Source organism: Bos taurus, chromosome 4 (assembly GCF_002263795.3).
Source record: "Bos taurus isolate L1 Dominette 01449 registration number 42190680 breed Hereford chromosome 4, ARS-UCD2.0, whole genome shotgun sequence".
NCBI lineage: Eukaryota > Metazoa > Chordata > Mammalia > Artiodactyla > Bovidae > Bos > Bos taurus.
This window is the reverse complement of record NC_037331.1, coordinates 94,910,516-94,937,578: the sequence shown is the minus strand read 5'-3', so window position 1 is coordinate 94,937,578 and position 27,063 is coordinate 94,910,516. Positions and strand designations below refer to the sequence as shown.

Genomic DNA, 27,063 nt, shown 5'->3' with positions numbered 1-27,063 from the left:
GCTCCATGTCTACACATTCATGGACAGGCCCCTGAAACTCATGTCCCCAAACAGCCTTGCAACATTTTTGATCATGCATCAGTAAAAAATGTGGGGATATGTAGCCGCAAAATATACACATTATATATATATACATATATATCATCCTTATGGCAGAAAATGAAGAAGAACTAAAGAGCCTCTCGATGAAAGTGAAAGAGGAGAGTGAAAAAGTTGGCTTAAAACTCAACATTCAGAAAACTAAGATCATGGCATCCATCCTTCATGGCAAATAGACAGGGAAACAATGGAAACAGTGAGAGATTTTTGGGGGGGACTCCAAAATCACTGTGGATAGTGACTGCAGCCATGAAATTAAAAGACACTTGCTCCTTGGAAGAAAAGCTATGACCAACCTAGATAGTATATTAAAAAGCAGAGACATTACTTTGCCAACAAAGGTCTGTCTAGTCAAGGCTATGATTTTTCCAATAGTCACATATGGATGTGAGAGTTGGACTATAAAGAAAACTGAGCACCAAAGAACTGATGCTTTTGAACTGTGGTATTGGATAAGACTCTTGAGAGTCCCTTGGACTGCAAGGAGATCCAACCTGTCCATCCTAAAGGAAATAAGTCCTGAATATTCATTGGAAGGACTGATGCTGAAGCTTAACTCCAATACTTTGGCCACCTGATGGGAAGAACTGACTCACTAGAAAAGACTCTGATGCTAGGAAAGATTGAAGACAGGAGGAGAAGGGGATGACAGAGGATGAGATGGTTGGATGGCATCACGGACTTGATGGACATGAGTGTGAGTAAGCTCAAGGAGTTGGTGATGGACAGGGAAGCCTGGCATGCTATAGTCCATGGGGTTGCAAAGAGTCCGACATGACTAAGCAACTGAACTGAACTGATATATAAATACATATCAAAAATGCAAGTAGAAGAATAAAATAATAAATAAATAATAAAAAGTAAATTCTTTGATTCTATACTGTTGGGAACCTATTTCCAGATTATATCTCAGGTTAACTGGGAAACTGTTTCCTCACGGTTATCTGAATTCTAAAGATAGTTTCTCAAGATTACCAGCCCTGGTTATCCAGTCAATACCTGAATATCCTGGTTAATCTAGGTACTGCTGTGAAGAGATTTTGCAAATGTAATAAAGTCCCAGGTCAGTTTTGTTGTTGTTGCTCAGTCACTCAGTTTTGTCTCACTCTTTGTGACCCCATGCTCTGCAGCACACCAGGCTTCTCTGTCCTTTACAATCACCTGGAGTTTGCTCAAACTCATGTCCATTGAATCGGTGATGCCATCCAACCATCTAATCCTCTGTCATCCCCTTCTCCTGTCAATTTACCTTAAGATATGATTATCTAGGGACTTGCCCTGGTGGTCCAGTGATTAAGACTCAGCCCTTCCATTGCAAGGCATGCATGCTAAGTCTCTTCAGTTGTGTCCAACTCTTTGTGACCCTATGGAACATAGCCCACCAGGCTCCTCTGTCCATGGGATTCTCCAGGCAACAATACTGGAGTGGGTTGCCATGCCCTCCTCCAGTGGATCTTCCCAACCCAGGGATCGAACCTGTGTCTCTTATGTCTCCTGCATTGGCAGGCGGGTTCTTTACCACTAGCACCACCTGGAAAGCCCCTTCCAATGCAGGGGACACAGGTTTAATCCCTGGTCAGAGAACGAAGATCCCACATACTTGCAGTGCCAGCCAAAATAAATAGGTAACACTTTTAAGATATGAATATGTAGGTGGGCCTGGCCCATTGAGGTGAGCCCTTTAAGAGATCTGTTTTCCTCATTTGGTAGCAGAAGAGGAAGTCAAAGAAATCTGAAACATGAGAAAGATTCCAGAGTTATTGCTGGCTTTGAAAACAGAGAAAACCAGTGAGAAGGAACGGGTGGGGCCTCTAGAAGGCAGAAGGAAACAGGGACCTCAGTGACCCAGACATAAGGAACCAAGTTCTGCCAGACATCTGAATGAGTCTGCAATCAGAGACTTCCCTAGAGCCTTCAGGTAAGAGTCCAGCCTGATGAATACCATTATTTCCACCCTGCGGGACCCCAGGCAGAGAATTCAGCCAAACCTACTCCGTCTTCTGACCTAGAGAATGGTGAGCTAGTAAATGAGCTGCTGTTCCAGCCCCCAAGTTGTGGTGATTTGCTACACAGCAGTAGAAAACTAACACATCCCTTTGGCTTTCACATCTCTAAAAGTAATAATGTCAGGCAAGTCCAAGAAGCACTTAGAAAACAAATATTAATAAGATTATTTAATTAATGTGTTTTAAGTTGAAAAGAAATATATTGAATTATTTCCAAGAGGCTATGATTTTTTAACTATTTATAATAGCCATTGAGGTTCGCTTCAGGGCAGCTGAACTCTTTAATCACAGGTTTGTTTTCTCATATTTATTGCAGTTGGGGGACAGAGATAACTTTAGAAGCCACATCATGAGGGTTTAGAGTGTGGAGTTGTTGCTTCAGGGGGACATAGCTTAATCTGCATGTTTTCATTTCACAAAACAAGATGCTGCATTTTATAGATACTCTACTGAATACCACATCTACATGTCAAATACAGGGGTTTTTTTGTTGTTTTTTAAGCTATAGTTCCCTTTCTAAAAATCTTGACCTTCACCTTGGCAAATGCATTGAAATTTAGCAAGCTGTATTCTGATCTTGAGAAAATTATAAGAGGAGAGGCAAAAGATGATCATACTTGTTTTAATAAAAGTGATCACTGAGATAGATGAAAACCAGAAAGTGGGGCAGGAACATTCTGACCATATAATCATGCACTCAGTAAACAGATACGAATGGTGCTAAGCCTGCTAACCCAGATTTCTCCTCTTGAGTCAGACGTAACCATGGAGTTCTCTGAAGAGCTCAACCCCACAACCAGACAAACAAAGTGGACCGGAGAAGAGGAAAGGGGTCATAGTTAAGTAAATCAGAGGTTGTATTCAGGGTAAGCACATTCCAGTTTGGGGAGTAGACTTTATATACAAAATGAGAAGTAGAGCTTCGTAGTTAAAAGCTGCATGACTCTAGGCCAATTCCTTAAATTACCTGAGCCTCAGTTTCCTCCTGTCTATGTCAGGACAGTTTTTCAGTGTTCTTAGCACCTGGCCTAGAACATGGAGTTCTCAATAAATGATGGCTGCATTAAGATCATACAATCTTATCTTTCCACCCTTGTCCAAGAATCCTGTATAATCATCTCTATTCTAATGGATGCTAAAAGCCCTGCTAGCTAGTCCGAAGCATCATGTTCAAAGCAAAAGACTACAGGCCGGTGTCCAGGCCTGAAGTCTAATGCAAACACTCCCTTAAGTCAGGGAGGGACAAGCGGATTCCCCAGGCAAAGGCAGGGTACTACTAATTAGAGCCACAGACAGAAAGATCTGCAGGCAAATATCCACAAATAAAAATCTTTTTCTAAAATAATCTAGTTTTCTGGCCCAATCAGTTGACAATGACTTGGCCATTGAAGATCATATTTTTCCAACATGGTCCATTTTCTTGGCTTTCCTAAGTTACTAATTATGACCATGTTTTCCCAAATGTGGAAATTCCCCTTGTGCAGATGCCGCTGCTGGCCAATCCTTCTTTCCTGAGAAGTCTCCACAGCACAAAAATATTTTTGTTTTCCCCAATTGCCCACAGGGAAAATTTCCTCACTTTTTTTTCTCTCCTCCCTTAAAGTCCTCTGGCAATTTCCAGGAATCTAAATAAACCAGAATCACTTAGATCACAGGAGAGCCTTTGAGATGTTCTACTTCTAACATAGCAAAAAAAAAAAAAAAAAAATCCTAAACTTTAGATTTAACATTATTAAAACAATCTTAAATTGAGTATTTTGGAGGTTTTGTTTTATTTTGTTTTAATAACCAAAGCAATGCCACTGAAATCAAAATACCTCCCACTCCTGCCTGAGACTATGGCTCTGCGACTTGGGAGCTTAAATTATAAACAGAGGTGATTATCTTTGTATCTGGATCAAATGCCATTATGTAAAATGTGCTTCATACACATTAAAGCCCTACACAAATGTAGGCTTTTGGCACCAAGTGGGTATACACGATGTGAATAGGGAGTAATTATTCAAATAATAAAAATTCGTTAGACGATTTACCCTGGTTACCTATTCATCTTCTGGGTTTACTGAAGTGCTTTGTGCAGGGCTGACGACAGCATAGGTACTCCAGAGATATTTTGTTCTTTTCAGAACATTCATCAAGAAGCACATTTCTGTGCCAGAAGCTAAATTTAGTTAGTGGGGAGAGGGCAGTAGAGTGATGAATCAGACTAAGACTCTGCCCTCAAGGTCTTAATAATCCAGTAAAGAAGGCACAAAGTACATACTAGCTCCGTGGTTCTCAGCCAGGCACGATGTTGCCGCCCCGCCACCCTCACCTCACCCCTGGGACATCTAGCAATGTCTGGAGAGGTTTTTGATAACCAGAACTAGAAGTGGGGGTGCTACCGGCATCTAATGGAAGAGGCAAAGCATATTGCTAAACATCCTACAGTGCACAGGACAACCCCGCTTAACAAGAATTATCTGATCCAAAATGCTATCAGTGCCAAGCTTGAGACACTCTCAAGCAGCTGAATTACTTAGAACAAAGGGCTGATTGATTGATTGATTGATAATTGTTAGTGTTGGTCCACATGGTAAATAACTTTCACCCTATGACCCCAGTCATTTTGAATTTGTGCCTGTGCCTAACCCATTATAACTGTTCAATGTCTTTTGAATGAATGAGTAAATTCAGACAGGTGGTAATTAAAGCATGAGATAAGGTGTCACTGCTGCTGCTGCTAAGTCACTTCAGTCGTGTCCGACTCTGTGCGACCCCATAGACGGCAGCCCACCAGGCTCAGCCATCCCTGGGAGTCTCCAGGCAAGAACACTGGAGTGGGTTGCCATTTCCTTCTCCAATGCATGAAAGTGAAAAGTGAAAGTGAAGTTGCTCAGTCGTGTCTGACTCGTAGCAACCCCATGGACTACAGCCTACCAGGCTCGCAAAATGAATAATAATTTAGAGTGAATTGTTGACTAAAGAGGACACAATATTTCTACCATGATGCTGAGCATATAGTAACTGCTCAGTGAATGTGAACTCAACATATTCAGATAACCTACATTCAGATAACCAACATTCATTTGCTGAAAAAGCTTAAAGTGCACAATATTGAAAAATCTTATCTTTAAAACAGTCCTAGTAGTAGCTTTTCTTCTTGGAAATACTTCATATGAGTGGCATATCATACCATAAAGGGATAAAAGTATGTACTTTTATATGCATTCAAAGTTTTCACTAATTCAAATTGGTTCTGTTTCTAATGTGCCTAATCAGCTAATATTAATGAAGTTTCAAACAATGAGGTGGCTACTTAATCTAGGGAAGGAGGAAGAAGTGTTTCGAAATATAGCCTTAATTCCTTTATATAGTTTGGAGAAGGAAATGGCAACCCACTCCAATATTCTTGCTTGGAGAATCCCAGGGACAGAGGGGCCTGGTGGGCTGCCGTCTTGGGGTCGCGCAGAGTTGGACACGACTGAAGTGACATAGCAGCAGCAGCTTTTAGATAGAATGTGGCTCCTACTCTTTATATATAATAAGAGTAAAAACAAGTGACATAGGCATGGACTTTGAGCCTTCTGCTTGATTTTCACAGGTATCAATAGTAAAAAAAAAAATGGTGAAGTTCCACTCTCGATTAAAATGAAATGGTATCTTTAAATTAGAACATGTCAGTGACAAAATATTTGATTTACTAAAACCATTGACACTTTTTTTCTGGAAAATGAATCAGGTGGTCTTATATTCTAGTTTAATCAGATAAACAGAGCTATTATTAGGTGAAAATATCTGTACTTCTGATTAAGCAATTACCTTTAATTGTAATATGCAGGTTACCAAGGAAATATATTGGCTTTCCTCTTTCATCTATTTGACCTGCATTTTCTCAGTTGTAAGTTGGTGAGTAAGTCAGGAAATGGCATCTAATTTTGTATTAGCATTAGTCAAATATAAGTAGGAGGGGAATGCTAGCATAAAAATTTTTAAATAAAAATAACTGGGATAATCTGCCTTGTATGATAATCAGTATCAATGTTCCCTGAATTTAACATACATAATGGAGATCACAATGTCCTTGGTTTTTGAAACATAAAGAAAAGAAAATTTCTTTCAAATTTAGCAATTTCCAGCCAAGTCTTTGCCCAAACATGAGTTTAATGAGGTATGTTTAAGAGTAGGGGAAGGAGAATTTCACTCTTTCCTTTTCATAAAGAAGTAATTAAATAACAATTATTTCATCTCAGTAAGAGAAAGAATCTTATGGGATACATTCACCAATAAATAAATGAATGAAGAGTGATGCATTTTAAAAAGTCAAAGATTAGAAAATCAAAAGAATAAACCTTGACTCAGGGAAATATTCAGTATGCTCAGAAAAAGAAACATAAACAGTAAAAATGGACCTTGATGTGACAAAGCCCACCTCCCCCGTTATTGAATAGTTTTACTTATAAAGAAAAAGATTTCTTCTTTATTCTTCCTATAGGGGAAGCAGGTTTGGCTAAGCAAGAATAGTATTCTTAGAAGGGTTCTAGATCAAGATGGCAGAGTAGGAGGATATTCAGCTCACCTCCTCCCCCAGATACACCAAAACTGCAACTACACAAAGACCAACTGTCTCTGAAAATGACTCAAAAACTAGCAGAACAGATTTTCTACAACTCGAGACATAAGGGAAAGGCCCATTGAGATGGGTAGGAGGGACAGAGACACAGTCTAATCAGAACCCACTCCCCCCATGAGTTACCCACTATCAGGAGGGATATCGTAGTCACAGAGCTTTCTCCCTGTGGAGCGAGAGAGCCAGACTTCAGGTAGACTCCCCAGCCAGGGGGACCTGCACCAGAAAGATGAGCCCCCACTAACATCCAGCTTTAAAAACCAGCAGGCTTACATCTGGGAGAGACAGAGGGCTGTGACTCAATTTTTGTTGTTATTCAGTCAGTCATGTCTGCTTCTTTGCGACCCCATGGACTGCAGCACACCAGGCTTCCCTATCCTTCATCATGTCCCGGAGCTTGCTCAAACTCATGTCCATTGAGTCAGTGATGCCTACAAACATCTCGTCTTCTGTCGTCCCCTTCTCCTCCAGCCTGCAATCTTTCCCAGCATCAGGGTCTTTTCTAATGAGTCGGTTGTTTGAATCAGGTGACCAAAGTACTGGAGCTTCAGCGTCAGCATCAGTCTTTCCAATGAATACTCAGGATTTATTTGCTTTAGGATTGACGGGTTTGAACTCAGTTGATAATATACTCTCAAGAATATCAATTGATAAGAGCATCAGCTCGATAATATATGACTATTATCCAACTATAAAAACAAGAATGAAATCTTGCCATTTGCAACAACTTGAATAGACCTAGAGAGCATTTCACTAAGTGAAATGAAAAAGATAAATACTATTTGATTTCACTTATATGTGGAATCTAAAAAACAAAATAAATGAACAAACAAAACAGAAACAGACTCCTAGATACAGAGAACAAACTGGTAGTTGTCAGAAGGCAGGCAGGTTGGGAGTTGGGTGAAGAAGGTGAAGGGAATTAAGAGGTAAAAACTTGCAGTTAAAAAATCAAATGAATCATGGGGATACAGAATAGGGAATATAGTCAATAATATTGTAATAACTTTGTATGGTGACAGATGTTAACTGGACATTGTGGTGATCAGTTCATAATGTTTATAAATGTTGAACCCTATGTTGTACATCTGAAACTAATGTATTACTGTGGATCAACTACATTTCAATTTAAAACAAGGAATACTATTCTCAGGTGAACACTGAAGTGGCAGATTTGGATTGAACAGTACATATGACAGTGTATGAAAAAGCAGACATCCCTTTGCTGACAAAGGTCTGTATAGTCAAAGCTATGGTTTTTCCAGTAGTCATGTATGGATATGAGAGTTGGACTATAAAGACAGCTGAGCGCTGAAGAATTGGTGCTTTCAAATTGTGGTGCTGGAGAAGACTCTTGAGAGTTCATTGGACAGTAAGGAGATCAAACTAGTCAATCCTGAAGGAAACCAACCCTGAATATTCATTGGAAAGACTGATGCTGAAGCTTACATGCCAATCTTTTGGATACCTGATGCAAAGAGCCAACTCACTGGAAAAGACCCTGATGTTGGGAAAGATTAAAGGCAGGAGGCAAAGGGGGTGACAGAAGATGAGATGGTTGGATGGCATCACTAACTCAGTGGGCCTGAGTTTGAGCAAACTCCAGGAGAGGGTGAAGGACAGGGAAGCCTGGCGTGCTGCAGTCCTTTGGGCTGCAAAGAGTCAGACGTGACTTAGCAACTGAACAACAACAGTGTATATTTGCCTTTACTGATAAGCATGAACTTAACCAGAAGAGCGGGCAGAATCTCTTGTACCGGGAATAATGTAATTTCTATATATCCTGGCATCTGCTGTATTGAGCTCCTGCTACAGCTTTTCTGGCCTAAAGCAAGGGCAGAATGACTGGTCGTTCACCAGGGAAGACCAAGGTGCTGTGCATCTTTCCTTCCCTTCCTCTCCCTACCCCTGGAAAGCTGTTCTCATGGGGATTAAATATATTGCCAAGACAATGGAAATATGAAATGGCACCAAATTGTGTATTCAAAGAGCCACAGGAAGATGGTTTTGCTAGAGTATTTGCTACAAGGGAAAGTAAAGTGAGAATGTAGGCATCAGATGATAAATAAATAGAAGTGCTAGGCAAGAGTTTAGGTTTGCCTATCATTTCCTATTAATATTGCCTGGAGAAACATCAACAACCTCAGGTATGCAGACGATATCACTCCAATGGCAGAAAGTGAAGAGGAACTAAAGAACCTCTTGGTGAGGGTGAAAGAGGAAACTGAAAAAGCTGGCTTAAAACCCAGCATTCAAAAAACTATGATCATGGCATCCAGTCCCATCACTTCATGGTGATTAGAAGGGTAAAAAGTGGAAGCAGTGACAGATTTTATTTTCTTGGGCTCCAAAATCACTGCAGATGGTGACTGCAGCCATGAAATTAAAACACCCTTGCTCCTTGAAAGGAAAGCTATGACAAACCTACACAGCATAGTAAAAAGCAGAGACAGCACTTTGCTGACAAAGGTCCATATAGTCAAAGCTCTGGTTTTTCTAGTAGTCATGTACAGACATGAGAGTTGGACCATAAAGAAGACTGAATGCCAAAGAATTGATGCTTTCAAACTGTGGTGCTGGAGAAGACTCTTGAGAGTCCCTTCGACTGCAAGAAGATTAAACCAGTCAATCCTAAAGGAAATCAACCTGAATACTCATTGGAAGGACTGATGCTGAAGCTGAAGTTCTAAAACTTTGCCTCCTGATGTGAAGAGCTAACTCATTGGAAAAGACTCTAATGCTGGGAAAGATTGAAGGCAAAAGGAGAAGGGTGTGGCAGAGGATAACATGGTTAGATAGTATCTCTGATTCAATGAACATGAGTTTGAGCAAACTCCAGGAGATAGTGAAGGACAGAGGAGCCTGGTGGGCTGCAGTCCATGGGGTTGCAAAGAAGCAGACTTGACTGAGCGACTGAATAACAACAACATCATCTCCTACTCCAAAGGTGATGTTCATTTAATTGCTGGTAAACTATCAGCACTGGACAATCAAAATAGCTGTCTAATTAAGCAAAAACGATACTTTGCCATAAACAACTGGAATGATGAAACTAATATGTACCAGCTTAGTATCAACTGATTATTTTACATGGTTATGAGAGTCAGCATAATGTTGACTCATAAACTGAAAGCATGTTGGAAACATATCTTGTTGTAATATTTTCAGATGCAGCCAGATTGAGAGTCAATCGTGGATATTTAGAATAAACAAACATATCTGCTTATTTCTATTGAACTCATACTCTTATAATTGCTTATGGACTGATCATTCTGCTCTTCACTTCCTCTCATCACTTTTCAGAAGAACTAGACATTTTCAAAAGTTAGGTCTAGAGTCTCTTTAGACCATCATCCAAAGACGCTGTTTAGCTGCCTGAGTGCAAATTGCTTTTTAAAATTCTAAGATATCCCTTATCCCATCTCTGGAATAGCATTCCTGTAACCTCTATGACACTTATTTTTAGGTGGTGGGATGTGGGATGGTTTTTGCTTGCTTTCTTGTATTTGTGTGTGTGTGTGTGTGTGTGTGTGTGTGCGTTGTTTGAATTTTTCAATAGTTTCTCTTTACAATTAATTAAAATTAATAATCATTAAAGAAATCTCTCCTTTCTACTCACTTAGCCCAAATTGTAGTTCACAGTCTTCTACCCTGTTAGCTCACTGATTTTCTAAATTCGCTTCACCAAAACTCAACAGCAGTTTCACCCTTAACAGTTCAGCTTGAAAGAATCTCCCATATGCCCAATGTGAAAAGGCAGACTGTCTGCTTCTTTCTTTATGGAAAGTTCATTACTGACCTTTCTTTCATTGTTTTTGTTCTTTGTGTTGTCACACCTAGTTTTAGAATACTGCTGAACTCTCCAATTTCCTTTGAAAAGAATCCCATCATGTGGTACAATTTAGGCAACTTGGAAACACATTGTTAGATAGTATGTGTAAATGTTGGGAAGATCCCTCAATAAGATAATCTCAGAAATTTTCTTTTATTGTATGGGTGTCAGAGTGACAAAAGGGGATGAATTAGGAAGAGATTCATAAAACACTGTGCTACAGGGGGTTCTAAATTCTATACACAACTTTTCTTTGCAAGATCTGACTCTCATAGTGTGGTTGGTACCATGGACAAATAAAATCTCCCAAATCTCTTTAAGCCCAATGGTTCAGCTCCTTTACACTCCTCATGGACCCTAAATGGTTGTATTTACTTGAGACTGGGGGGTCCTGGATCAATAACATAGTAATAAAATTTAAAAATAGTTGATATTTTAAAGGGTGGCAGGATTAGGAATATTTTTTTTTTCCTTTTTGGCCTTGTGATTGAATACTTTTTGTGCTCTAAATACTCATCTACCAGCATAAAAAGGAAAAGGTAAGATATTTTTGTCATTGGAAAATTTTCAGGTCAGTCTGGATGACTATCAGGTATGATCTACAAGAGAGACACAGAAAACTTGACTCATGTATCCTCTTAACATTCCTTTCATCTTTAAATTCTGTGCTCTGAAGTCCACCCTCTAAACATAGGGTGGTGATGTGCCATACTGAAAGGATAGGAGACTCTTCTGGTCACCCTCCTCAGTTTGTCTTGAACCAGCAGCTTCTGTGAAGGTGGCAGCTCTGAAAATTAAACAGGAGATGGAACGGGTGGGAAATATTCATAGGAAACTTGGAGCTGTCCAGCAGTCAAAGTCCCAACTAATGAGACTTAGGACAGTTTGGAGCAGAGATTCAGCTATCTGTACAGGTGTTCAGAATGCTTAGATGTATGTAGAAGTATTTGCTTATCCAACCCCATCCCAAGGAGATATTTTCTGCTTTCTATATTGCTTTTCATTTTAAATGAGGTCAGTGGTCTTTTAAATTGTGTAGGAAAAAAGAAAGCAATAATATACAGGGTGAGGTAGAAGAAGAAAAGTCAAAGACAAAGGAAGGCAAAAACAGGACTGTTACAGTGTACAAGTAGTCTTTCAGCTTGTTAATTTAACTCTTTAGACACATACACATACACACACGAACACAATATGTAAACATGCCCTATGACTGTATGTGTTCAGTCCTGTAGCAGCTTCATTATTTATATTTTGCAATCAGTAATACAGTCACTATAGCATACCATTTAGGGAAAAAAAAAGACTGTGTCAAGTTTTAGCTTACAAAGACTTCCCAGAACATACAACAAAAAAAATTTGGATAAATTTGGCCTAAAAATGTTGCCATCGTTTTCCCTTTGCAAGTGGCAGATGTATTCACTTTGATGAATCCCCACTTGATGGAGGTTCTGAAGAGTGACATAAAAATCTCTAAGCATGTTTATAATTGTCTTCTAAGTGACTGGATACTATTTCTCTTTTTCTTATATTTTCTTCTGAAAAGAGGAATCAACGTTTCCACTGACATCCTAGATTTGAAAAGAAAGGGGATTGGGATAACCAGATCTCATCTGGTTCCTATGTATTAGGCAGTTTTATAGGTAAGTAACCCAGTTTTATAGGTAAAGCAGCTGAACGTGGAGAAGCTAATTGCTCTGTAATAATTTATAATAATTTTTAAATTTACAGAGTAATATGTATTCACTGTAGAAGATACAAGAAATATAAAACAAACAAAAAAAATCAAGATCATCCTGGTGTAACCATTCACATTCTGATGTGTAGCCTACTAAATACAGATGTATGGTTATATACATATTTCATGCTCAATATTTCTTTAAGAGAAAACAGAAAAGGTAAAGTGAAAGAGCTCTTGGTCCATCTGATCCGAACCTGAACTTATTGTCCACATATTTTAAACATCTACTTGATCATGTCTCCTCTACCCTTGGGCTCAATCTGACAACAGATTGTAAATCAAGTGCCAGATTTCCTATTTAGAAACTAGCAGTAGGGTTGTAGGCAACGCCTTACCTTTCTTTTCTTGAACAGAGACCCAAGAAATTGTGAAGGAAATATGATACTGCAAAAATTGGCTTTATTTTTGTGAGGTAACATTGGAGGTCCCCATGTTGACAGCTGCAAAGGCAGTCACATGTTTAATAGAGCAAAGAGCCCTACAAAGAAAGAAGTAAACTTTAGCTTTAAAAGTCCTTTTATCCTCCATGATTTTGATGGCTTTAAATTTGTCACCTGAATGCGATATTAACATAATCGTCTGCATTTCAGCTAATGAATGCACCTGCTTCTAAGACTTTATTTTAGCAGTTTTAATGAGCTCTTCAAAAGAGTTTGCCTGGACTTACTGCACTGCTAGAGAAATAGCAGCTGTAAGCAACTAACAACACATTCAGTATTTGAATCAAGCTCTGTGAAGTTGTTAAACTTGAGAAGGAGTATCTATCCATCTGTCTGTGATAAGGGAAATGAATCTGAGATGTAGCTGTGGCATTTGGAAAAAGCACTAGAGTAAGTGGGGTTGGCCAGCAATGGTTATTCCTGTTTGGCCATAATATATGGATTCCAAGCAATTCATTTAAGCTCTCTAAACCCCAGTTTCTCATCTATATAATAATGGTACCCAACTTATAACTTTGTAAGAATCAGATGCCTCATTTGTTGTAAGGACTCCATAATGTTAAATTTTTTTTATAATTATTGTTTATTGTTAAGCAGATATGACTTTAAGTGGATCAAACAAATTTAATTTGATTGGCTGTAAGTTGTCAGATGGCTCTTAGGTGAATAATTGCTCACTGAGACCTATAGTAAGAAAAAACCCAAACTGATCTCTTTTACCTAAGTAATTAGGAAGTCTATATCAGTGCTGAATCATCATACCTTAACCCCACAGTGAAGATTTTTAAACATCTTCTAGAAATTCTTGAAGTTCAAATCCCTAAATAATCTGATAAGCCATTTAGAATATATAAATATTATGTAATGATGGGATACTAGCATAAGTATTGACTTTTAATATATATTTTAATACTTTTAACTATCAAATTCATTCATGCTTGTTACACTCTGATTTCAACACTACATTTTCATGACGGTAGTCTCCCTCCTCCTTTTTTCTCATATGCTCCTGTGTATTTTAATTTGAAAAGTAAGTAGTAATAACCCATCCAAAACTCAATTGAATGGAATATGAAAAATAGGACAAATGTCACTTTAAAGATACACACAGCAGACATATTACAGCTCAACTGGAGGTAACACCCTAGAATAAAGATGCCAGATTGATCTCTCTCTCTCTCAGTCTCTCACTGGTTCTTTCTGGAAAATAGGTAGAATAAAGGTAAGAGAGCTATTAAGAAAATGGAAAATCCTCTGATTCACAATTTATTTCAATCAAAAGTGAGACAATTACTCTGGCTGGGATGGATGTAATTTATTTTCTAGATTCCTTCTGCCCGTTATACCCTTCTGACCAACAGTATTTCCTCAATAATTGGAGTTAGTTCATCTATGCTTCACTCCATATGATATAATGCTATAGAATCAGAAGACCAAACCAGTTTAGGAATCTTTGCCAGTTTCTTACAGGGATTTCTCTGAACAAGCATTGAGTTCTAGAAACCATCAACTTGAACCTGCTGGATTAGGTGGGTTTCTGATAACTGCTTGCATCCCCACATTTCAAATGGTGTATCCAGAGTTGCATGAAGTATCTTTTCCAGAAGACATTCAGTTCTTCTCTTAGACCACAGTTCTGTAATCTGAGAAAATAACCCCAAGGGAGCTCACTTCCAGCTGTCCTTTGACTGTGTTTTGCTATGGGAGGACAGCTGGCCTCACAATGAAGAGGACATGTTTTCTCTGGTCTGGCCATTCACAGAATAGTCCTTAAAAGGGCACCACTGAAGGGTAGCCACAGCATCACCTTGGAACCATTTAGAACCAGAGTCCCAGGCCCCATCCCAGATCTACTGCATCAGAATCTACAACTTAGTGAGATATCTAGGTGGTTCATTGGAGAAGGCAATGGCACCCCACTCCAGTACTCTTGCCTGGAAAATCCCATGGACGGAGGACCCTGGTGGGCTGCAGTCCATGGGGTCTCGAAGAGTCAGACACGACTAAGCAACTTCACTTTCACTTTTCACTTTCATGCATTGGAGAAGGAAATGGCAACCCACTCCAGTGTTCTTGCCTGGAGAATCCCAGGGACGGGGGAGCCTGGTGGGCTGCCGTCTATAGGGTCGCACAGAGTCGGACACGACTAAAGCGACTTAGCAGCAGCAGCAGCAGCAGCAGGTGGTGGTTTATATGCACATTTAGGTTCAAGAAGCAGTGGTCAAAGAGATCTGCCTGAGATTGCTCTTTTCAGCAACAGGACCCACCATCTCCTATTCCAGTTATAGCCATTCACTTTCCACTTTCAGTCTCTAAACAGATTTCTCTGCAGTGCTCCTGAGCAAACTATCCCTATCTGGATGAGTTCCCAACCAGTGGGTCTCAGACCCACTGGTAATTGCATTGATAGTAATCTGCATTTCTATGGACAGGTAGTCAAACGTGGCAAAGCACAGCCTCCCCACTAGCAAAACCATACCCATTCCTCTCCAAGTCATCTTGCCCTCCCTGTTCCCACAGCTGTAGTGTTACCATGTTCATAAATTATTGTTAAAGAAGGAAATTACCAAAAGAAAAAAAAATTGTCTCTATAAACCTGCATAGTTTAGAGCTAAAGAATATGTTAAAATTTTCCATTGTGGAAATTTCCCAGCTACTGGGCTCTTCAGATTTTTTTTTTTTTTTTTCAGAGCTGCAAGCAAAGAATGGAAATTTCCAAGCAGCATCAAGGGCTGCTGTTCTGCTGACTGTCTTGCTCAGCCGGGGTCATCTGCTTCTCTAAGACATCAAGGAATGCCAAGGTAGGTCTGAGAGAACACACACACTTCCTCTGCAGGAAGGAAGGGATGTCTTTGTGCTGCCTCCCGGCTGCAATGAGGAGACAGGTAGGAAAGGTGACATGCCCTGCTCCATCCACTTGAGTGTGAATTTTGTTGATTGTTAATCACCTATCAGCAGCTTATCTTGTTTGACATCTTTCCAATGGCAGCTGGCTGGCAGGTCTTTTGTTTTTTAAGAAATCTCTAAGGTGGATGGGAGACACGAAAGAAAGGAACCAACATTTGTTGAAGTCTACTCTTTTAAGACTCTGCCAGATATTTTATATATCACTTAACTTTTCTGTGACCTGCCCAAGGTTAACTTCTGACTTTCTGCACACCAAATTTTGAAAGCTTCATCTGTCCTTCTTGAGACAGACTTACCTCCCTCAGACCCTCCCAGAGATTGGTCATCTTCAAGTATGCTCAAAGTTTCATCCCCACCACTTCGATAATAACAGCTCAGTTCTTTTTCACTGGATCTAAGTTGAAATAGATTTCCCTTCACAGCTGCTCCTGATATCTGAGCCAACAGGCATCTAATAGTTCCCTAAATTCTGTCATGTTCCTCCCCATGCACTACTGCTGCTACAGCAGAAGTCTGATGGTGGCAGCTCCCCGGAAGGCCACACGTGAAGATGTCAGCTTTTTGTGAACAAGGCCAAACACCCTGACTGGCTCTAGGCCAGAGAGAATGTTCCCAAACCCAGGTTGTGTGGCTTTGTCTGAACGGGTTTGGGAGTTTTGTTTTTTTGTTTTTAATGTCTTTCCTCCACCCTCCCCAGAGTTTTGGGGTATTACAAGTAGATTCTGAATAGACTAAGGAGCAATAGACTAAGGAACAACACATGGTACCCGGAAAAGAACAGTTACAAAGGATTCCTGACACTATTGTTGCTATTTATATTTAACATTATTTATTAAGGCAAGTTTGGTAATAATGAAGATATACTAGCAATACTTTTTTAAAAACCAACACATGGATAGTGAGGTTTTTAAAACACTATTTATTCCACCTTTTCAGTCACATCCATGTCCCTAGATAGCAATGTTGCCTTTGACAGTGACCAATTTTAAAACTACCTGATCGTGGAAGTGGAGGGAAGTAAGAATGGTTGGCAAGAGTACTGTAGGTCTGTAGTCTCAAAGACTAACATTTGATTTAGCCATTGGTTACTTCTGTGATAACAATTTTCCCTATCACCTTATTAAGTGAGTAAAAGTCGCTCAGTCGTATCTGACCTTTTGTGACCGCATGGACTGTAGCCCACTAGATCTCCTGTCCATGGGGATTTTCCAGGCAAAGATACTGGAGTGGGTTGCCATGCCCTCCTCCAAGGGATCTTCCCAACCCAAGGATCGAACCCAGATCTCCCTCATTGCAGGTGGATTCTTTACCATCTGAGCCACCAGGGAAGCATCCCTTTACTAAACCCAAGTCTGATTCCTTGGTGGAATTTATCAAGATGGTATTTTAATATAGGCCTAGGTCTCATATAGTACATGCCACATTTCTGACAGGCTTCTTTCCACTCCTCTGCATTTGTCATTAGCAAGAAGACATTGGTCCTCTTAGTAAAAGACAATGATATGATGATTCATATCTGTGGGTGGGGCTGAATAGACATATGATGAATACTCCTTTTCACTTTAGACCTCAGAGATGACTTTGTTTTTTAATTTATGGCTGGAGTACATGCAGGTTTAGATGCTGTTTGATTTCAATCATGGCCCCAGTTCTCTCCCCACTGTTTACCTGCCCTTGCAATGTGATTTTGCAGTCCCTCCCTTCAAGAGTTAAGACTATTTCCCCACTCCCTGAATCTGGGCTGGCTGACTTGTTTTGACTACTGGCAAACAATGCCAATTATAATGTGCCAGTTCCTAGCCTAAGCTCAAATGTGCAGTACTAATTTCTTTCTTTCTTAGAAAATGCCACTGCTACATGAACAAGCCTCAGTTAGTCTGCTGGAAGGTGAGAGCTCCTGAGGGGGAGAGAGGACCCTTCCTAGCTGAGGCCATCCCAGACCAGCCAGTCCAGAGCTAACACCAGCTGACCACAAATGCATGAACAAGCCCACCAAGATCAGCCAGGCCCACACTAGATTAACAGGACTCATTCAGCCAACTCACAGTCTCATGAGAAATAATAAATGGTGGCTATTTTAAGCCACTAATTTTTAAGCAATAAGTTATGAAACAATAAGTAACCAATACAGATAACCAATTCTACTTTTTTTTTCTTCCTCACTACCAGGAAGCTTAGAGTCAAATTGGAAGGCCAGTCACAGAATCTATGTTCATTCATTTGTTAGCCATAAAGGGTTCATGTTTATTGTACTCCTTATGGCTAATGTATTTGCAATCTTCTTTCTCTTTGATAGCAAATTTTAAAAATCAACAATTATCTGCCATGTTGGTTCTAAAACCAAGTCAATCCTGTGTTTTAAATATTTAGGTGGTTTTTATTTATCAGATTAGAAGAGAGGGCTCCAGAGCAGGATTGACAAACATTTTCTGTAAAGAGCCAGAAAACGCAAGTTAAGTAATTACGGCAAGTTTGGTAATAATGAAGATATACTAGCAATACTTTTAAAAGAATCAACACATGGATAGTGAGTTTTTAAAAGACTATTTATTCCACTTTTTCAGGCACATCCACGTCCCTAGATAGCAATGTTGCCTTTGACAGTGACCAATTTTAAAACTTAAAAAAATTTAAAACAAATTAAAAAGTTGGCTTAAAGCTCAACATTTGGAAAACTAACATCATGGCATCTGGTCCCATCACTTCATGAGAAATAGATGGGGAAACAGTGGAAACAGTGTCAGACTTTATTTTTTGGGGCTCCAAAATCACTGCAGATGGTGACTGCAGCCATGAAATTAAAAGACTCTTACTCCTTGGAAGGAAAGTTATGACCAACCTAGATAGCATATTCAAAAGCAGAGACATTACTTTGCCAACAAAGGTCCATCTAGTCAAGGCTATGGTTTTTCCAGTGGTCATGTATGGATGTGAGAGTTGGACTGTGAAGAAAGCTGAGCACCGAAGAATTGATGCTTTTGAACTGTAGTGTTGGAGAAGACTCTTGAGGGTCCCTTGGACTGCAAGGAGATCCAACCAGTCCATTCTGAAGGAGATCAGCCCTGGGATTTCTTTGGAAGGAATGATGCTGAAGCTGAAACTCCAGTACTTTGGCCACCTCATGCGAAGAGTTGACTCATTGGAAAAGACCCTGGTGCTGGGAGGGACTCAGGGCAGGAGGAGAAGGGGACAACAGAGGATGAGATGGCTGGATGGCATCACTGACTCGATGAACATGAGTCTGAGTGAACTCTGGGAGTTGGTAATGGACAGGGAGGCCTGGCGTGCTGTGATTCATGGGGTCGCAAAGAGTTGGACACGACTGAGTGACTGAACTGAACTGAACTGAATTTTAAAACTACCTGATAATGGAAGTGGAGGGACCTGCTTTGCAGACCGTACAGTCTGGGTCACAACGACTCAACTCTGCCATTGTAGCACTGAGGCAGCTCTAAACTACATGTAAACAAATGGGCATGGCCCTTTTCCAAAAGGGCTTAATTATAGAAACAGGCAGTGGATAGGATTTGGCCCTCAGGCCACAGTTTGCTAACTCATGATCTAGGGCAACCTATGTTACTATGCAAAAACATCTTCACCTATACCATGATCCCATCAACTTTATTGTAATTTACCTCAATTACTTTGAAAAAACAATAAATTAAGTGACTTTATTTCCTCTCTCAGAAGACAAGAAGGAGCTGACTATAAAGTAAAGCTGTATACACTAAAAGCGTTTGTACCAGGGCAAGGACAATACTGAACAACTTAAAATTCCATAGCCACTTAGTCCATAACTAGTTATTTACTTAATGCTAAAGGCCAGGGTGACACAAGCAATGTCTCATTTGTTTTGTTTCGTTTCCCAGCCTGTAATCTCAAATACTCATTTAACAAATGCACGGCTGTATGTCACAGTGAGGATGGGGCCCCAGTTGTACTTGCCTACTTGGAGCTCCCTGAATGTATTGTGCTATTTCACGCCTCTCTAGCTCTGCACACAATGTTCCTTCTGCCTGGAACACACTTAGCCCTCTTCTCTTACTGGCTAACGCCCACTCTCTGATCAAAACTCAGCTCAATGATACTGCCTCTTGGAAGACTTCCCTGAGTGCACCTCCACCGCCTCACCCTCAGCCTCTAGTCTGCACATTCAGTCTCAGCATTTAGCCTACTAAATTAATCATTAAAATAGTTAGCAATGCTTATACAGTACCAAGGACTAACTATGTGCTAGACACTGTTAAATGTAGTCATTTAATTGAAGTTAGTGGTAAACCTGCCTATTTCTCGAATCCAATCATGCATTCAAAAACATATATTGAGTACCTCACAATGCTTGTGCTAGGCAAAAAAAGATAAATAAAACACAAGCTTATACTATAATGTTGGAGAAGGAAATGGCAACCTACTCCAGTATTCTTGCCTGGGAAATCCCATGGACCGAAGAGCCTGGTGGGCTATAGTCCATGGAGTCACAAAAGAAGCAGACACAATTCAGTGACTAAAAAAAAAAAAAACCCAAATACTATAGAGTAGAAGCCCTCTGAAGGCACACTGTGCCTTATTTCTTTTTTCTCAACACCTAGCAGTGTCCAGAGCAGAGATTTTAAATTAATATTAGGTGAATGAATGAATGAAAATAGCTAATACTTATGCAGTACCTAATATGGGCCAGGCAATGTTCTAAGCTCTTTACATGTCTAAACTCCTTTAATTTTTATAATAACTTATGGGGTGGCTAGCAAGGGCACCCCACTCCAGTACTCTTGCCTGGAAAATCCCATGGATGTAGGAGCCTGGTAGGCTGCAGTCCATGGGGTCACTAAGAGTCGGACACGACTGAGCGACTTCATTTTCACTTTTCACTTTCATGCATTGGAGAAGGAAATGGCAACCCACTCCATTGTTCTTGCCTGGAGAATCCCAGGGACGGGGGAGCCTGGTGGGCTGCCGTCTATGGGGTCGCACAGAGTCGGACACGACTGAAGCGACTTAGCAGCAGTAGCAGCAGTGTAATTACCACCATTTCATATATGGGGAATTGGAGTCATGGAGAATTTTTAAGTAACTTGCCCAAGGTCACACAGCTAGTACATGACAGAGCTGGTTTCAGGGTCCATGTTCACAATCACTGGATGAAATGAAAGCTTGCATGACTCACCATAAATCCATTGTCACTCCTGGAAAAGTAATTCAAAGGACACATCTTTGATGATACAGGTGGCGCTGTGGTAGCAGTTATAAGCTTTAACCTAGGAGTCAGAACTGTGTTCACATTTGCCCTCAGGTGCTCAGTGTAAGTGACCAGTGTTATTGAAGTTGTGGATGGGTGTCTCTTAAGCGCACCCTCACATTTACCCACATAACATTCCAGTGGATACTGAATCCCAAACATTTCTCCCACTGCTTTCCCCTGCTCTTGAGTGGACATGCCTTGATGCCTGAGGGATGACCCCAGTACAGCTCTGCCAGCATGTGACTGCTGTTTTGACTTTCCTGGTGGCAAGTAGGATTAATTATAAAGCAGATCCATCTACACTGGCCCACTCAAATCAACACTTAAGCCAATGAGCATTTTTGAAGAAGCCTATAGAGGCATGTCCAGCATGCTGGTGAACCTGGCTGGCCATGTGTAGGCAACAGGATGGTTGCCAGTCACTCACTGATGACTCTGGAAGTCCCCATGGGGCCTCCTAGGCAATATACCCCTCAGTGGGGAAGACAAAGACACAAACTGGCCTGCAGCCACTTCTGAGAACAGGCTTGCTCTGCCGAAAAAGAACGAATAGGTATTTCCAAGAGAGTTTTGCTTTTGAAGCAGACATAGGTTTGGAAAGTTTTAGATTTGAACATTCAGTTCAGTTCAGTTCAGTAGCTCAGTCGTGTCCGACTCTTTGCGACCCCATGAATCGCAGCAGGCCAGGCCTCCCTGTCCATCACCAGCTCCCAGAGTTCACTCAGACTCATGTCCATCGAGTCAGTGATGCCATCCAGCCATCTCATCCTCTGTCGTCCCCTTCTCCTCCTGACCCCAATCCCTCCCAGCATCAGAGTCTTTTCCAATGAGTCAACTCTTCGCATGAGGTGGCCAAAGTACTGGAGTTTCAGCTTTAGCATCATTCCTTCCAAAGAAATCCCAGGGCTCATCTCCTTCAGAATGGACTGGTTGGATCTCCTTGCAGTCCAAGGAACTCTCAAGAGTCTTCTCCAACACCACAGTTCAAAAGCATCAATTCTTCGGCACTCAGCCTTCTTCACAGTCCAACTCTCACATCCATACATGACCACTGGAAAAACCATAGCCTTGACTAGACAGACCTTTGTTGGCAAAGTAATGTCTCTGCTCTTGAATATGCTATCTAGGTTGGTCATAACTTTCCTTCCAAGGAGTAAGCATCTTTTCATTTCATGGCACTAGAAAATAAAAGTGAGAGACTTCCCTGGTGGCCCAGCGTTTAAGAATCTGCCTGCTAATGCAGGAGACATGGGTTCAATCCCCGGTCCGGGAATATCCCACATGCCTCAGGACAACTAAGTCCGTGTGCTGCAACAAGGAGTAGCCCCTGCTCGTCGCAAACCAAAGGAAAGCAACAAAAGCCCAGTGCAGCCAAAAACAAAGAAACAAATAATTTTTTTAAAAAAAGAAAAGAAAAGTGATCACAGAGTCCCTGAAGATTCTGGAAGTCCCTGGTCCATCTGAATGTAGAACAAATGTGCCCCTTCTCTTGTCTCCAAAAAGTTTCTTCGAAATACTGGACTCTCCCCCCTTACTCCCTTTGCAGTTAGGTAATACAAAGAGGCAAGGAAGCAGTGTTCTGGTGGCCTCCACTGATGGAGTAGAGGGCCTACAAAGATGTGCCAGGACTAGCTCTCACAAGCCTCCAGTTCTCAGTCTGAGGCACAACAGAGGCCTGAAAGAATCCGGCAGTTCAGGAACTGGCTCTTACAAGCAACCGTGTGACACCGCGGACCCCTGCAAGACTGTGCCCACAAGTACTTGACAAGGTGCGAGAAGATATTCTCTACCCATTTCTCCTCTACAGGCTTTCTTCCCAGTCAGGAATTAATTACGGGACTTTTCCAGGAAAAACTGGGAGACTCGAGAAACATCCGGTTGACCAGTGTGTGTGTGTGTGTGTGTGTGTGTGTGTGTGTGTGTGTGTGTGCGCATGCGTGCGCGTGCTCAGTTGTGTCTGACTCTTTGTGACCAAACATGTTTTTCTGGGTTTGGGTAGAATTTATAGCACCTTATTTTTCTAATGAAAAGAATTTGGACATTACTGTATTTATACCTCATTTCATATAATTTAACATTTAGTTTTCTGCTTTTTTTACATATTTCATTATGTAAAACTTGCAATTTCCCAATCTAGATCATAAACTCACTGAAGGCAGGGATAATGTCTTTACTTCTTTTGAATCCTCTGCAGGACCAGCATAAAATGGAGGAGTGCAAGACTAGTGGTCAAAGGAAAATGACCCCAGGATTGTGTCTGGAGACCTGGGTAGCGTCTCTGTTCCTGCACCCTTCCACTGGGGATAAGGGCTGCAGGAACCACAGAACCCTCTGAGATGCAATTTCCTTCTCCTAAGATTGCCCCACTTACCTTACCAGTTTGTTGGGAGGATCAAATAAGATAATATATGTAAATTTTGTAAAGCAAGATTTGCTAGCTACTGAAATGTAAGAAATCTTCAGAAGAGGCACTCAGTAAGTATCTGATTGATTTTTAATGATAAGGTATTGTCTTCCCTTCACCTCTTTACTCTGTTCCTTTCAGTTCAGTTCAGTTCAGTCGCTCAGTCGTGTCCCACTCTTTGCGACCTCATGAATCGCAACACGCCAGGCCTCCCTGTCCATCACCAACTCCCGGAATTCACCCAAACTCATGTGCATCGAGTCGGTGATGCCATCCAGCCATCTCATCCTCTGTTGTCCCCTTCTCCTCCTGCCCCCAATCCCTCCCAACATCAGAGTCTTTTCCAATGAGTCAACTGTTTGCATGAGGTAGCCAAAGTATTGGAGTTTCTCAGGATTTAATTTCATCTGAGTGGCAAAGCCACTCCACATCTTCCTGAAACTGTGTGAAATGTCCCTTAGAGCATTTCACTGCATAGTTACCTTCAAATTTGATTGAAATTTAAGCAAACCAACCAAATAAAGTCACAAAGCATATCATGGTCCCACCTATCACACAGGGTTCCTAGATATCAATACATTTGTAACTCACTAGGGTTTCAAAGCCTTTCTTATGCTTTATCAGCTCACTCACATTGTACCCAAGGCAAGGATTATGTATATTTCTATATTCCAGAGCATACTTGATACATAGGAGCAGCAGATCATTGCTCGAAGTCCAAACCAGATGAGAAGAAAATGAAAAATGTAACACCTCGTATGAGAAATTTCAAAAAGAGATGACACTATGAAACAGATTTTTAGAATTATTCATTTATTTAGTCTTTATTTTCTACTTGTTCTTAGCAGAGGAGACAATCTCTCTGTAGTAATAGAATTCTACAGAATTCTATTCAATACATTAGAAAAATCTTTTAAACATGGTTATTTCTTAAATGATTCTGGAAGATAAAAAGGTTAGTTACAAGGTTTCTTCTCATTTAACTGGAGAATGAAATGGGGATACTAAGACACAAAGTAAGTTGTATGTTCTAGGATTAGCTTATATAGATTTCTGACTCCCTATCTAATATGTGGATCCAAATAAAATGAAAGTAAAAATAACTTGAGAACTGATGACTTGTTTCTGGTAATAAGTGTCATCTCTTACTGAAATTTAAAAATTTTATTATCTTCAATTAATTCATGAAATTCATCTGAGCCTATTTTTTTCCAGGTTCAATTATAGAGTGTCAACTGAAGGACTTATAAACAGGGTTGAAGCATTTCATTGACATACTGAATCCAAACTAGCTTTGAACTTCATTGATGAAAATATTTAAGATGCACTTATAATGGGGCACAAAAAGAGGACTCTTTTGCAGAATAAACCAATCTAGAATAGTTTCCTAAGACCTCATTTATTGTCTTTTCAAAACTTTTTATTATGGAAAGTTTCAAACATACCCAAACGTAGAAAGAAGAGTAAGAATGCACCCAACTTCCATTCTTATGAACCCAACATTCAGCTTCAATATGTGGTCAATCCTGTAAGCCGTTCACTCAACATTAGTAACCATTAAACTCACATTATATGCCAATAAATTTTAATGTTCAAAAATAATAAGTGCTTATTCATGTATATTTATTTTACATATATATGTTTATTAAACAATTTTAATTTTCCTCAGGCATTTTTCTCTCTCAAGTCTCTCTCACTTCCCAGGGATGAAGTGAGGCCAGCCTCATCCATAGTCAATACCAGAGGAAAAATACTTAAGAAGAGGAAGAAGTGGTAGATTTTAAATGTATTAATCTATTAATTATTCACTTCCTATGACATCATGCCTGCTCCCTTTGCCTAAAATGTAGGAAATAGTGATGATAGGAAGGAAGCACTTCCAACAACAGAACTGAAACTTTTGTCTTTTTGCTCCATTATTATATCAGTTCAGTTCAGTTGCTCAGTCATGTCCAACTCTTTGCAACCCCATGAATCGCAGCACGCCAGGCCTCCCTGTCCATCACCAACTCCCGGAGTTCACTCAAACTCATCTATCGAGTCGGTGATGTCATCCAGCCATCTCATCCTCTGTCGTCTCCTTCCCGTCCCACCCCCAATCCCTCCCAGCATCAGAGACTTTTCCAATGAGTCAACTCTTCTCATGAGGTGGCCAAAGTACCGCAGTTTCAGCTTCAGTATCAGTCCTTCCAATGAACACCCAGGACTGATCTCCTTTAGGATGGACTGGTTGGATCTCCTTGCAGCCCAAGGGACTCTCAAGAGTCTTCTCCAACACCACAATTCAAAGCATCAATTCTTTGGTGCTCAGCTTTCTTCACAGTCCAACTCTCACATCCATACATGACCACTGGAAAAACCATAGCCTTGACTAGATGGACCTTTGTTGGCAAAGGTCTCTGCTTTTGAATATGTCTCTGCTTTTGAATATGCTATCTAGGTTGGTCATAACTTTCCTTCCAAGGAGTAAGCATCTTTTAATTTCATGGCTGCAGTCACCATCTGCAGTGATTTTGGAGCCCCCAAAAATAAAGTCTGACAGTTTCCACTATTTCCCTATCTATTTCCCACGAAGTGATGGAACCAGATGCCATGATCTTGGTTTTCTGAATCTTGAGCTTTAAGCCAACTTGTTCATTCTCCTCTTTCACTTTCATCAAGAGGCTTTTTAGTTCCTCTTCACTTTCTGCCATAAGGGTGGTGTCATCTGCATATCTGAGGTGATTGATATTTCTCCCGGCAATCTTGATTCCAGCTTGTGCTTCTTCCAGCCCAGCGTTTCTCATGATGTACTCTGCACAGAAGTTAAATAAGCAGGGTGACAATATACAGCCTTGACATACTCCTTTTCCTATTTGGAACCAGTCTGTTGTTCCATGTCCAGTTCTAACTGTTGCTTCCTGACCTGCATAGGTTTCTCAAGAGGCAGATCAGGTGGTTTGGTATCCCCATCTCTTTCAGAATTTTCCACAGTTTATTGTGATCCACACAGTCAAAGGCTTTGGCATAGTCAATAAAGCAGAAATAGATGTTTTTCTGGAACTCTCTTGCTTTTTCAATGATCCAGCAGATGTTGGCAATTGGATCTCTGGTTCCTCTGCCTTTTCTAAAACCAGCTTGAACATCTGGAAGTTCACGGTTCACGTATTGCTGAAACCTGGCCTGGAGAATTTTGAGCATTACTTTATTATATAATGAGTGGCAAAATAAGGAGTCACTCCATTCTTGATAATAAAGGGACAGAGAGGGACAAATATTGTAACCCAAATGTTTCAAGGTGGAGAGTTTCTTATACCTGAAAGTGAAAGTTGCTCAGTCTATATCTGACTCTTTGCGATCCCTGAGACCCCATGTGCTGTAGTCCCCATGGAATTCTCCAGGCAAGAATACTGGAGTGAGTAGCCGTTCCCTTCTCCAGGGGATCATCCCGACCCAGGAACTGAACCCAGGTCTCCGGCATTGCAGGCAGATTCTTTACCAGCTGTGCCACCAGGGAAACCCAAGAATACTGGAGTGGGTAGCCATTCCCTTTTCCAGCAGATCTTCCCAACCCAGGGATAGAACTGGGGTCTCCTGCATTGCAGGCAGATTATTTACCAGCTGAGCTACTGGGGACCGAGCCTTCTTATATGTAACAGGTATATTTATTTGATTATATGTATAAATAAAATTTTGTAGAGTACAAATAGTTTGCCATATAAAATTGTTATTCTAAGATTTATCAAACCATATACACATTTGTAGCCACATCATACCCATAGGAATCCTAAAATAATAATATTTTTTTAA

The 27,063-nt window shown here is 40.5% G+C and overlaps 1 protein-coding gene and 1 long non-coding RNA gene across 4 annotated transcripts in view; one reads left to right on the top strand and one right to left on the bottom strand.

Annotated features, from left to right (window-relative positions):
* The window catches only part of MKLN1 (muskelin 1), a 391,857-nt gene that overhangs the window by 304,355 nt on the left and 60,439 nt on the right, over positions 1 to 27,063 (bottom strand). The window lies entirely within an intron of this gene.
* Positions 1,740 to 27,011, top strand: LOC101904500 (uncharacterized). The gene is made up of 4 exons (XR_806310.4): positions 1,740 to 2,017; positions 15,415 to 15,525; positions 22,417 to 22,639; positions 23,065 to 27,011. It is a non-coding gene; the product is annotated as an uncharacterized lncRNA (long non-coding RNA).